General features: G+C 35.4%; 1 protein-coding gene across 1 annotated transcript in view; it reads left to right on the top strand.

Moving 5' to 3' along the window:
- The window catches only part of LOC127425791 (tau-tubulin kinase 1-like), a 63377-nt gene that overhangs the window by 5636 nt on the left and 43660 nt on the right, over positions 1-14081 (top strand). The gene's annotated exons all lie outside the window — the stretch shown is intronic.

Here is a 14081-nt window from a genome sequence, read left to right as displayed (position 1 = left end):
TTATTTGTCATCTACCGAGCTATATACAGTAATATGCATCTTTTTTTAGTGCTTTCTGTTAAAAAAAAATCAGCTCATCATGTTTGCAGTGGTTCTGTGGATGTTTTAAAGTTATGACAATTTTCACACCGGGGGGCCCATTTTCATGATTTTGCTTAGGGCCCCACAAACCAACGGGCCGGCCCTGATTATAAGCTTCACATTTCTGCCTTTAAACCCTACAAAAATTAGTCCCATTCACTTCCATTGTAAGTGCTTTACTGTAACCTCGATTTTTGTTTTGAAAGAAAAGGAGGGACGAGTCTTAATATTTTTGTATTTTTTTTATTTTTATTTTTTGTAATCAACATAAAGCCACAAATGCTGTCGATTGAACTTAACTTGCTTTGAACCTGAAATATTCTTTCAATAGATTCCTTCAATACAATCATACTGTAGCGCATTCAAGCTACGTGAAACCAATTGCTTTGAAAAGAATTTGGAAAGTATAACAAATCTCTTCTCTTGTTTTTCTGGCTTGTAGGCTTGCAAAGGAGGGTTTTGTCGTCTACTAAATTGGTCAGTTGCAAGATATTTGTCAAAGACGTAAGGTTTTTGAAGAGATTTGTGAACATGGTGAGAGTGTAACACTGTCTTTCATAGTTCCCCTCTCCCTTCCTGGAAATGTGGCTGCACTTCACTTTTCAGAGTTTGATCACAAAATGGCTGTTGACGCTTCCCTTCCCTGGGATTCAGAGGAATTTGAATGATTACTTTATTCACTGAGGTGACCTGAATGAAATCCCCTCTGCTTTTCGCTCACAGTAACCTCACATCCCATGGGTCCCCTGGAACGAAACCGAGTTTAGCAGAAAGCTCACATGTAGATGCGGGATAAGCTGTGTGATTGAACGCTTTAGCTCTTTCGCTAGCATTGCAGCCTGTATGCTAACAAACACACTTAAGACTGTTTCGAATCTTTCTTGCTATGTTAGTAGTTAGTCACTTGTAATGGTGAGGGTAGCTAAGATAGTATCTAATGTAGAAACTATCAAGGATCTCCCTGTGTCCTAAGGTCTATTCCATTTATTTTGGGGATGAAGCAACGGCATTTCCACACTTTTCATACTTTTATTCAGTCTGATTACAAAGATGCTTCTCATTCAGTGTTGTTCCGTGCAGTTCCAGATATGGTCATGATAGTAAATGAGGATTGGCTGTATTAGAAAAGATAATGATTTGCAGAATTGGCAGCTGGAAAAGTGAGACATTCCTCAGTTTTAAGCTAAAAAGGGCAACAAATTATTTTTGTCTGTTTTCCAGTAAAAATGTCTACACATTCTTAAAACAAGATATACATTTACTTGAGAAGCAAAATGACAAAAAATATTGTATTTTTTTAGATAAATCTAACCAAACGTAATAATTTTTATGCTTATAATAAGGAAAACTATTTGCAAATGGGGTTAGAAAAAAAAATTATTTTCAAAGGGAAAACAAGTTTAATTTTCTCACCCCATTGGCAAAGATTTTTTTTTAAAGCATAAACGCCACATTTTTTTCGATTTCCCTGAAAACAAGACAAGAAGACACCATTAATGTCTTATGTCATTCTGCTTCTCAAGTAATTTTTTCTTGTTTAAAGGATGTTTAGAAATTTTCAGGGATACAAACTACTCACTTCTTGGCTGAAGTCACCTTTTATAGAGCTAATTTGTTTGGCAACTTCTTTTATATTTATTAAAATCGCCTAAAATGGGTACTTTAAGCTTAAACTAGGGATGCACCGATATGAAAAATTTTGGCCGATACTGATTTGAACAAAAAACTATAGGCCGTTACCGATATTTTGCCATATGAAATATTTTGTCCGATACCAATTTGAACAAAAACCTATAGGCCGATACCAATATTTTGCCATATGACATTTTTTTTGCCGATACCGATTTGTAGGAAAAACCTATAGGCCAATACCGATATTTTGCCATATGAACATTTTTGGCCGATACCAATTTAAATAAAAACCTATAGGCCGATACCAATATTTTGCCATATGACATTTTTTGGCCAATACGGATTTGAACAAAAAACTATAGGCCAATACCGATATTTTGCCATATGAACATTTTTGGCCGATACCAATTTGAACAAAAACCTATAGGCCGTTACCAATATTTTGCCATATGACATTTTTGGCGATACCAATTTGAACAAAAACATATAGGTCGATACGATATTTTGCCATATGATATTTTTTGGACAATATCAGTTTGAACAAAAACCTATAGGCCGATACCAGTATTTTGCCATATGACATTTTTGGCCGATACCGATTTGAACAAAAAACTATAGGCCAATACCGATATTTTGCCATGTGAACATTTTTGGCCGATACCGATTTGAACAAAAAACCTATAGACCGATACCAATATTTTGGCATATGAACATTTTGGCCGATACCTATTTGAACAAAACACTACAGGCCGATACTGATATATTTGCCATATAAAAAGTTTTGCCCGATTTTAACAAAAAACTATAGGCCGATACAGATATTTTGCCCTGTGAACTTTTTTTGCCGATACCGATTTGAAGAAAAAGCTATAGGTCGATACGATATTTTACCATATGAAAATTTTGGCCGATACTGATTTGAAAAAAACACCTATAGGCCAAGATACAAAACTGAACATGTGCTTTGAAATTTGCAGACAAATCAGAAGTGTTCATTTTGATAATTTATTAAAAAAATAAAATAATAATAAATAGCACTGTACATATTTTTGCAATCAGTAAAAACATCAAACCGATCAAATAGCCATGTGTTATATGTTGTTGGAAAGCTCTCAAAGATTAGAATAGAATAGGATACAACCAACCTATTTTGTTTACTCACAGACAAATATATAGTGAGTAATAGCTAAATATATGTTTTTGACAATTATGTTGGTATTGCATATATGCTGCATTTTCACTTAAACTTAATGACACATAAACGGAACATGAAATATCATGTATCATTACTTAGAGGAGGTAATTCTCTTTCAAATGAGCCCAGACAGAAGGTAATAGGATGCATAGATCATTAGATAATCCACATGAAGCACAATGTTACATATGGCGACCAGGAGATGGCGCCATTTAAATGACAGACTCAGTGATGCAGACACATTGAGTCAAAAAGCACTAATTCTGTGAAATCTCATTACTAAAATCATGTCTGGATGCTATGCATACCTTTAGTCATTATTGTTTTTGCATGTGTAAGTAGTTTTTATGAACAATTATTATGTTTTATTTGTTTGGAGAGGCTTTTGGACACTATGATTAATTATTTTTGTAATGCTATAACTTTATATTGCTTTGTTGTATCAACACAAAATTTTTCTCAGATACAGTTAACATGATTGCGAACAACACAAAATAAGTTTTTCGGAGCCAGCTTATTTACATCCAGAGATATATAATGTAAAATCAGAAAAATAAGAAAAAAAGTAACATTTTGGCTCAATTTTTTGTGTGATTTTTCAGCAGTTTCTTAGGCTGAGAGTCTCAGAATGTATCATAATCTATATCATTAAACAATTAGAAAAGTTTTCTGTACAATTACAAACACTTGACTTTCCTTGTTTTTTGTTTTTTGTTTTTTTGTCAAGTTATGAGACTTTAATTTTGGATATGCCACTGAAACGGGAAATCTTCAGAGCTTAAAGGCTTAATACAATAGAACAGTACAACAGAAATAGAATATTACAAATTTATATCATGCATAAGTTGAGCAATTTCACGGAAATGTCAACCACATCATAGAAACAAAAACCCCCCTTTTAAATTCTGTATTATAGTGGTATAATAGATAATGGATAATGCCGTCCAGACAGCTAGAGGGCGCCACTTGCTCACACAGTGCTGACTGAAGCATTGAATGAAGATTATATTTTAAAACACAACCTTTTAAGGTTTAGTAATCGCTCAAGACCATGTTGAGATTTTAAGCTTAGTTCAATCAATCATGCAGCATTAATGGATATCATACTGTTGTCTTCTACAAATTGTGGCTATTATTATTTCTGGATCGTGCATTTGGAGTTTTCACAATGTGTGTTACTAAATATCGCCGTTTTCATGATTATTACCGATATGCTGATGGTTTTAATTTGGTCGATAATTGCCCGATAAATATCGGCAACTGATACATCGGTGCACCCCTATTTTAAACACTTAAAAAAGCTTAAAATACAACAAACAAATCAACTGAAAATATACACATAGAACATCTGCTATGACTTTTTCACCTTTTACCCGGAAAGTAAGACAAAAATACTTGGGATGAGACGTTATGGTCAAAGACGAGTTTAAGCGTTTCATTCTATTGCATGCTCTCAAGACAATAGCTGTAATAATCGCAACGATTTACTGTAACTAGTATTAAAGACCCATTGATAACAGACCACTGCAGAGTGTGGAAATGCTGGCTTTATGAACTTCAGTTGTGTCTCCGTGTTCAGAATCCAATGCATAGTGATTAAACTCTCCACTGCTCACATTCTTTTGCCAACTCATGTGAATTTGGACCAAATGAGAGTTCAGTGTTTAGATTTCTTCAGCGACATCATTTATCTCTGTTACTGCCTGTAATTAGTCTAACTAAAAATGCAGACATTCATGTTCCAAGTCATCCAATCTTAGCTTCTAATTCTCCTTGTATACCTTTGTCAAGGGTACGTCAGTGCAGGTGTCAGTATTTTGGCACATGAGTTGGCAATGTTATGCTCTCTCACTCTTCTTGGCTGAACTATGTCTACCTAATGTCATAGTGTAGTTTGTTCCTAGATTTCTCTGTAGAGCACTTTTTAAAGATGCTGCACTGAAGACTGCAGTTCTTCACAAATGCTGGGCTGGGCATGAGTTAGCTGTTGAGCGACTGAATCTGATCTGAGCTGGACCCTCTGCATGTTTAACCAACAAACCTCTAGTGCTGCATGACAAAAAGCATGATATTGGGTTCTAATCTGCATCTTTTCTTAACCGTAGGTTAAAGCTCAAAAATGTTACGCTAAATAAAGCGTTTAGAGTGTTTTTTTGGATTTTAGGTGTTAGTAGAGTAGTGCTAAACAATCAAAGTCCTTGAAAATGACTCATTTTATTCCATAATGTTACGAAAATCAACAAGATCAAAATGTAAAGTGGGACTAAGAGATTCGATTGGATGGTGAATACTAAAGTTGTCTCTATCCACCTTTTTCCTGAACGCAAATGTGTTGCACGTTTTATAACAGATGTCTGTGTTTGTTTTCTAGTCTCCAGTGTTTTCACTTGCATCGGCGTACGTTCTTAGTAGGTCTGTGCGATATATCGAATATTCACTACATAATTGTGATGATTTTGCTGACAATATAAAATTAAGCAATATCGGGAAAATTGCAATGATTTTAATGTGCTTTTTATTTCGCCATTAAGTTTCATAATGAGTGCATCAGTAGACTTATTTCATGATTGCACAATTAATCAAAATAACATCAAAATGGCAATATGTGTGTTTCACAGTAATCGGGTGAAATGCTGGGCTATTTTAAGTGCTTTTAGAGCAGTTCACATGCATTGTGAAAAATAAAGTATGGCATATACAAGTATTCGCGCAATTCCAAACATTAGTAGCCGCTACAAGTTATTATAAATCGAGAAAGGCAGCACAGTATAACAGAAAAAGAGATTACAAAGTAAGTGTCAAAATAGAAGGAAGATGTAAGAAGAGGTATGTCAAAATAAAAGCTCCATAAAGGTAAATAGGACTAAAATATATTACTTCTTTATAACACAAATCTAATCCTCAAAATAATAATGATAATTCAGTGATATATTATAAAAATAAACTTGACTGGGTCCCACAGTAATAATTTAGTATTTTACAATATTCAAATGGGTTCCAAAAAAAGTTAGTGTCGTTTTTGCGCATCTTTTCGTTCACAAAAAATGTTTTGGTGAAAAAAGGTAAATAATTATTTTTATTAAGCTACTATGTACCATTGTATATAAAATATAAAAGTGCATATCAAATGAAAATGATTAAATCTCTTACTCTCTTGTGATCATTTAGTGACAAACTGTGGGGAAACATGCCTTTAATGTTTTTAATTAGATTATTATTCAATGGGCCTCATTCATGAATCACGAGCAGAACCATTTTTTGTGTAAATTGTTCGTAGAGCCTTTCTGACGTAAATTCTCAGATTCACGAAAGTTTTCGTATGTTCAAAACATTAGTTGGTACAAACAATATTTTACACCTGCTCCCGACCACGTGTAAATTGTAAGACATCTGAATGTTTTGTGTTCTTTTAGACAAACTGCCGTGAAATTAAATAATGAAAAAATTACTAATAATTAAATTAGTGAAATTAACCTAATTAACATAAATTAGGGGGGAAATCGTTTTAAACCATATACTTAATTTAAAGCGTTTCTTTAGTTTTTGCACTTATTTCTTCAAAGTAGTTTATTCCCAAATTTGCTTTATAAATTAATATCGTTTTTCCAGCAGAATTGCTTGGCATGGGGTGAAAAGTTTGTGGAAAGACGCAGTTTATGTTTGATTTTCTCTAAAATATGAATGCCCTCTAAAATGACTTGTTAGAGAGTTTCTTAATTTGATTTGAACTCTGTAATTTAGGTTTCACTTATTTCGAATAGGCATCGATCATTATATCGTGTTCAGTTGATAACGTGTGGTCAATGTTAATGCTGTTAAAGCTATAAAAAGAAAATGTTGCGGTCAGGTGCGTACTCAATACAACAGGAAAAATAGAAAAAGCGCTGAACTGTCGTAGCTTAAAGCATTTCAGTCAAAGACTTTCTTCAGGCGTTCTATGAATTTCTTTGAAGATTCTTCAAGTTGCAAGAGAAGTATATCACTGTTACAGTCTTGATTTACTCGAGAAGTTTCTCCAATGATGCTGGCGATGTGCTCAACTGAACCAGAGAAGGTTAATGGTGGTGGACTTCCTCCTGTTGGCATGAAAGGAACATTTTTACACTAAAGCTTCATGTCAAACCATTTGTATTGATCTCTTGGACTGTTTAATTCACAAAAGAACCTCTGATGACAGCAAAAACATGTGATGACTAAGTTCCTCACTATATTTTTAGAACGAACATGCGAGTGTTTGCTAAATCAGTATTTAACGATGTGAATGCACTCTGTTCATATAGATGTTAAAATCTTCCTATTCTCATTTACTAGCGAGTCTGGTGCCTTCCTTATATGCCGTTTTCGTGGACTTGGATTATGATAATTGTGATTGAACGTGTGTGCGTGCTTTATTTATGAATGTTTGAACTTTACTAACAAATCAAGGAGGTACGAATCGCTCGTGAATCCGGAGAAAGTTTTCGTGAAGCTCCACTTTATGCGTAAATTACTCCCAATTTACTTGCATATTAACGAAAGTTTCACGAACGAGGTCCAGTGCCTTTAAAATATTGAATCTACTTGGCTACAATGGCTGTTTGGATGAAATTATGGTTCCTCTGATTTAAAAAAAAAACTAACTTTTGAGCCATCTCAGAGCAAACACATTATTATCGAGATACAGTATATATATATATATATATATATATATATATAATATTATCAATAGGCTGAAAAATATAGAGATAATACATTTTTGTAGCCATATCGCCCAGTCCTAGTTCTAAGTGGATACTTTGATGTTTAGCCTTTTAAATTTGTAAAAAAAAAAATGTCAAAAAAGCATGTGGCTCCATAGTGCCAATACTTGCGAGAGATGCCATGACTGTTTTTTGACAGTGCCTCACCCATTAAACTTTAAAGAGTGGGTGGATGACGTGAAGCTAAGAACCGAGGTTAGTTACGCTGATAACATTCAACTACTTAGAGTTGTTATGACAGCCAAACAACCAATAGCTGCACAAGTTGAGCCTGAACTCATTTTTACTCCAGCTAACACTTACAATTGTTGTTGTTCTCTGTCTGGAACGCTTGTTTCGGTAGTTTCTTATGGAGACCGGAACCAGAAAACAGTCCAGCGGCAATTAGAATCATCATGGCGTCACCCAGTAGATAGTCAGGAAAACTATGGATGTCGTTTCAGAGGTGGCAACCCAGTCTCAAGACAAATCATAATACAAGATGGTAAAATCGTAAGAAATCATACGAGCTGCCTTGTACGATAGCGTTCAACAAAAACATACTCCAGTAGTGAAAAATAAACAAACCATATGAACGAACAGTGTTATAATGATTTTCTGCTAAGATTTGCTATGATTTTTTTACGTATCATATTTGATACATTAGGCTTTAAAGGTCATTATCCTCCTGAGGCCCAGCAATTCATTTGTGTGTAGGACATTTGTTATTGAAGTTTCTCTTAGCCCATACATGCTACAGTGGTAAATCTTGGGGTATTATCAGAGGACTCCCTGAACTTTTCAGAGATACCAAATATTTGAGAGTTTGGCCATGACAACTTCCTCTCCTTGCTCTATAAATATAGATTGAAATGTATCACAGTTCAGTACAGCACATCAAATACAATATGAATAAAATATTATTTTTTCAATAAATTTTTTTATCATACACTATATGGCCAAAAGTTTGTGGACACCATATGTGCTTGATGAACATTTGATTTCAAAACCTTAGGCATCAATTTCCCTCTTTGCTGTAATAACAGCTTCCACTCTTTTGGGAAGGCTTTCCACTATACTGTATGTAGTAACATGGCTGCAGGGATTTGCTCTCATTCAGACACAAGGCTATCAGTGAGGTCCGGCACTGATGTTGGTCGATGGGGCCTGACTTACAGTTGCTGTTCCAGTTCACCCCAAAAGTGATCAGTGGGGTTCAGGTCTGGGCTTTGTGCAGGTCAGTCAATTTCTTCCACGCCAGACACAGTAAACCATTTCTTTATGGACCTCACTTTGTTCACAGGGGCATTGTCATGCTGGAACAGAAAAGGGTTATCCCCAAACAGTTGCCACAAATTTAGAAGCACACAAAGCCCAAGCCATTACCTAAAGAAACATTAAGATTTTTCTTTACTGGATTTAACCGAGTAACCAAATTCATTAATTAGAAGGGGGTGTCCACAAACTTTTGGCCATATAGTGTATGTATTTTATGCACCAAACACTATATTGACATGTAAAAAAGGAAATTAAATTTTTTTTTTTCGCTGGGTCTCAGGAACTTATGGTAAGATGACATCATAATAGCTTGTAATGTAAAATAATGAGATCTTTATAATGACTGTAACGAACTGGCCATGGAGACGGTTAGGATCCATGTGCAGGAAGTTTATTAAAAGGGACACAAGCAAACAATCCAAAACAGCAGGCAGAGAGACGTAGTCGTAAAGCAGGCAGATAGATCCAATAAACCAAATAGACAGTCCAACCAGACAAACAAAACAAAGGGTTATTCAAAAAGCAGTAAATCCAGAAAAACAGGCAATGGTCATAACATGAATCAAGAAACAATGGCAATGGAAAAACGCTTGGTAAGACAGGGTAAACTGGCAATACTTCGCAACGTGTTCAGTGAATCACATGGCTTATAAAGCTACAAACAGTAAGTGCCACTAAAACTCAGGTGACGGCTCCCTATGGTGGAGGGATGAACTGTTCATGGGCTGAGGTATTACAATGACAGAGCAGGCTGCATATATGACAATACACAGAAATATTAGATCACATTTTAAATATATCTTATAAAATGTATGTGGCAGAATTTTCAAAGCTCTGTGATTTTTATTTTTATTTTATTTTTTTATTTTTTTGTGGTGGGCATGAATGTAATGTTATGGTGATTGAGAGATATACCTCAAAAGTCTGTTATATCAAGAGGGTTTGTCAATAAAATAATATACAAAATTTTGACCAAACACAATTTTGTTATATTCAGCAAATACTCATTATATAATATCAGTAACAATATAATAATTACTGTCACTTTTTCTTTATTAACCCTCATGTTGTGTTCCGGTCATTTTGACCCAAAGAGGATTTTCTTTTGCCTGAAAATGCTAGTTAATATAATGCTTATGAACTAAAACTTACTGACTTTGCTCACACAGGGTATCACAACTACCCCAAAAAAATTGTTAATTTTTTTAAATTCACCTTGTTACACTTGTGGTGTTCCCGGTCAAAAATGACCGGCCTATTAAAATTTTTTTATAAATCTCTCATTATGCTATATTATCACCAAATATTGGATTAGATATTTTTGCCAACTTGTTTTCTTTCAATTAGCACAGGTTTTGTATTTCTTTTTGTAACTTATTGATCGTAGGCCTCATTGACCTGAGCTTACGCACCTCTGTTTTTGAGTGACAAAAGCATTATTTGTGGATAATTTTGGCAATATTAAATAAAATATGAAAACATTCTGTACTATTTATTACACTAGTGTGATTTAATGTTTAACCAGGACGTTTGTTTTGAAATGCTTTTATTATTAAAGTCACACTTGTGGTGTTCCCGGTCAAACATGACAGGCCATTGAAAATGAATGGGTGAGATCAAAAATAAGAGACAAATTGAGTGTTCAGAAGCATGTTCATTATCATGTTCACATACAGCTCTGGAACAAATTAAGAGACCACTCCAAATGTTTCTTAAATCAGCATCTCTACATGTATGGCAGCCATTCCATTCGAGCAAAGACGCATGAAATTTGTGATTGAAAATCAGGGTTATTCCACCAAATATTGATTTCTGAACTATTCCTAAGTTAAAACATTAGTATTGTTTTGTTTAAAAATGAATATGAACTTGTTTTCTTTGCATTATTCGAGGTCTGAAAACACGGCATCTTTTTGTAATTTTGACCAGTTGTCATTTTCTGCAAATAAATTCTCTAAATGACAATATTTTTAATGAATGTTAAAAAATGTTGTAAGTACTTTATAGAACAAAACAAAAATGTTCATTTTACTTAAACACATACCTATGAATAGTAAATCCAGAGAAACTGAACATTTGGAGTGGTCTCTTAATTTTTTTCCAGAGTTGTATGTGCATGTGTTCTTGCAAACATAAAGGCCTCTGACTTACGCGCACGTACACACACGTGAACTAACACACATACACACATGCGCACGCACGCACAAACACACACATACTCATGTACACAAACAAACTCTTTTTAGTATTACATGCTTTCTTTCTTTTTTTTTTAATACCCGTTTCTCCCAATTTGGAATGCCCAATTCCCACTACTTAGTAGGTCCTCGTGGTGGCGCGGTTACTCACATAGTCCGGGTGCCTCCGCTTCTGAGACAGTCAGTCCGTGGATCTTATCACGTGGCTCGTTGTGCATGACACCACAGAGACTCAAAGCATGTGGAGACTCATACTACTCTCCGCGATCCACGCACAACTTACCACGTGCCCCATTGAGAGCGAGAACCACTAACCATGACCAGAAGGTGGTTACCCCATGTGACTCTACCCTCCCTAGCAACCGGGCCAATTTGGTTGCTTAGGAGACCTGGCTGGAGTCACTCAGCACACCCTGGATTCGAACTCGCGACTCCAGGGGTGGTAGTCAGCGTCAATACTCACTGAGCTACCCAGGCCCCCTTATTACATGCTTTCTTACATGTTCGTGTTCACATATGTGCATGTGTGCTTGCAAACATAAAGGCCTCGGATCTATGCATGCGCACATACACACACATGCACACACACATGCTCACGTACACGCACAAACTCTTTTGAGTATTACATGCTTTCTTTTTCACAGAGATGAACTTTATCCCACCCTGAACTGCATCCACCATCCATTCATCCATCCAACATTACCACACACACACACACACACGCACACACACACACACACACACACACACACACACACACACACACAAGGGTTAGGTTTAGGGGATAGAATCTATAGTTCGTACAGTATAAAAATCATTATGTCTATGGAGAGTCCTCATAATGATAGCTGCACCAACATGTGTGTGTGTGTGTGTGTACATGTTTATACTACATTGTGGGGACCAGCCAGCAGTCCCCATGAGGGAAATGGCTTATTAAACATACTAAACGATGTTTTTTGAAAATGTAAAAATGCAAAAAGGTTTCTGTGAAGGTTAGGGTTAGGGGATAGAAATTATCGTTAGATCTGTATAAAATCCATAAAATGCATGGAAGTCTATGGAGAGTCCCCACAATGATATAAAAACAAGTTTGTGTGTGTGTGTGTGTGTGTGTGTGTGTGTGTGTGTGTTTGTGTGTGTGTGTGGTAATGTTGGATAGATAAATGGATATTGGATGCAGTTCAGGGTAGAATAAAGTTCATCTTTGTGAAAAATAAATAAATAATCATGTAATAATCAAAAGAGTTTGTGCATGTACGTGAGCATGTGTGTATTTGTGTGTGCATGCGCATGTGTGTGTGTATGTGCGCGTGCACTATTTATTTCTTATTTTTGATCTCCCCCATTCATTTTCAATGGCCGGTCATTTTTGACCAGGAACACCACAAGTGTGACTTTGTGCCATTTTGTTCAAAATAAAAGCATTTTATAAAAGCATTTCCTGGTTAAACATTAAATCACACTAGTGTGATAAATAGTACAGAATGTTTTCATATTTTATTTAATATTGCCAAAATTATCCACAAATAATGCTTTTTTCACTCAAAAACAGAGCTGCGTAAGCTCAGGTTAGTTAGGCCTATGATCAGTAAGTTACAAAAAGAAATACAAAACCTGTGCTAATTGAAAGAAAACAATTTGGCAAAAAGATCTAATCCAATATTTCGTGATAATATAGCATAACAAGAGATTTACAAGCAATTTTTAATAGGCCCGTCATTTTTGAGCGGGAACACCAAATTAGGTAAAACATTTCAACACAACACAAGGGTTAAAATAATCTGTAATTTATCCCAATATAAGAGTCACTTTTCATGCAAGTCCACTGCCATTTTAAAGAGATCGATATAAACATTGAAACCAATGTTTTTTTCTACAAATAACCACTAGATGGTGCCATAAACATGCGAAACTTACATACCATAGGTTGTTTGGCTCGTCAGCTTGAACAGAGAGTGAAACAGGAACCGTCAAATTTTGTGTATCATATTTGACACAAACGGCTTTATAGGGTTAAATTCTGTTTGTCTAGTTCCTTTCCGTATGAGTCAAGACTTACGATATCTTACGATTCCACCATCTCGTACTAATTATAACAAGTTTTATGAGACTGTTGGAAGTGGAGCAAGTTATTACATTTTGATGAAATATTACAAATACAAACTTGTTTTCTTTGGATTAACATGCACTGATAATCTCTCGCAATAAGACCAGGATTGAGTCAAGAAAGTAAACAGGGTCAAGTTTGATTTCATGTTGACTTTTAGAGTTCGACGACAAATGCAGTATCTCAGAAAATGGGAATAGCACACCTACTGAGTTGAATAGCACTGCTGTATGGTAAAAATACAAATGTGAGCAACAAAAGCTCAATTTGAAATTGTTAAGGCCGTTGATCAGTATGTTCGGTGCTTTCTCTTTAAATCAAATCAGACATATGCCCAGCACTCTTTAAAAGAAACTTTGTGTCCAGTAGACTACGTACAGCATCTGTAAAATAGCACGTGCTTTTAAGAAATATTCTCACGGTTTGTTTTTGAGGGCTAGTGCGGTGTCAGTACTTTTTCATTTATGTGTTTTCTAGACTTTTCCTCCGCTGGTTGTGGCTATTTTCTTTACACGGGTATCTGGATCAAAAAGTATGTGGGTCAAGAATGTGCCTGGTACATTTTTGTGTCTGCAAACACCAGAGGAACATTCTGTATCTCAAATAATGCTGATGTAAATTAGAATCAGAATGAGGTAGATTTAAATGTCAGCATTTTGCCTCATGAATATTTATGTATTCATAGAAATAAATTGGTGTTTTTATTTCTTAAGTACCTGCCATTTTTACTCAATTTAAGGGCATTCCAAAGCTAACTGCCATCTTTGGAATGTCAGTGTTTGTTGAAGTTTGACTGGCCGCTGCATGTAGAAGCCAGCTCAACTGACCAATAGCACGCCGGTAAGACACCAGTAACGGTGCATGAGTGA

This window comes from Myxocyprinus asiaticus, chromosome 35, assembly GCF_019703515.2.
Source record: "Myxocyprinus asiaticus isolate MX2 ecotype Aquarium Trade chromosome 35, UBuf_Myxa_2, whole genome shotgun sequence".
Lineage (NCBI taxonomy): Eukaryota > Metazoa > Chordata > Actinopteri > Cypriniformes > Catostomidae > Myxocyprinus > Myxocyprinus asiaticus.
The sequence above is the reverse complement of the archived record's forward strand: the minus strand, read 5'-3'. Positions and strand labels throughout refer to the sequence as shown.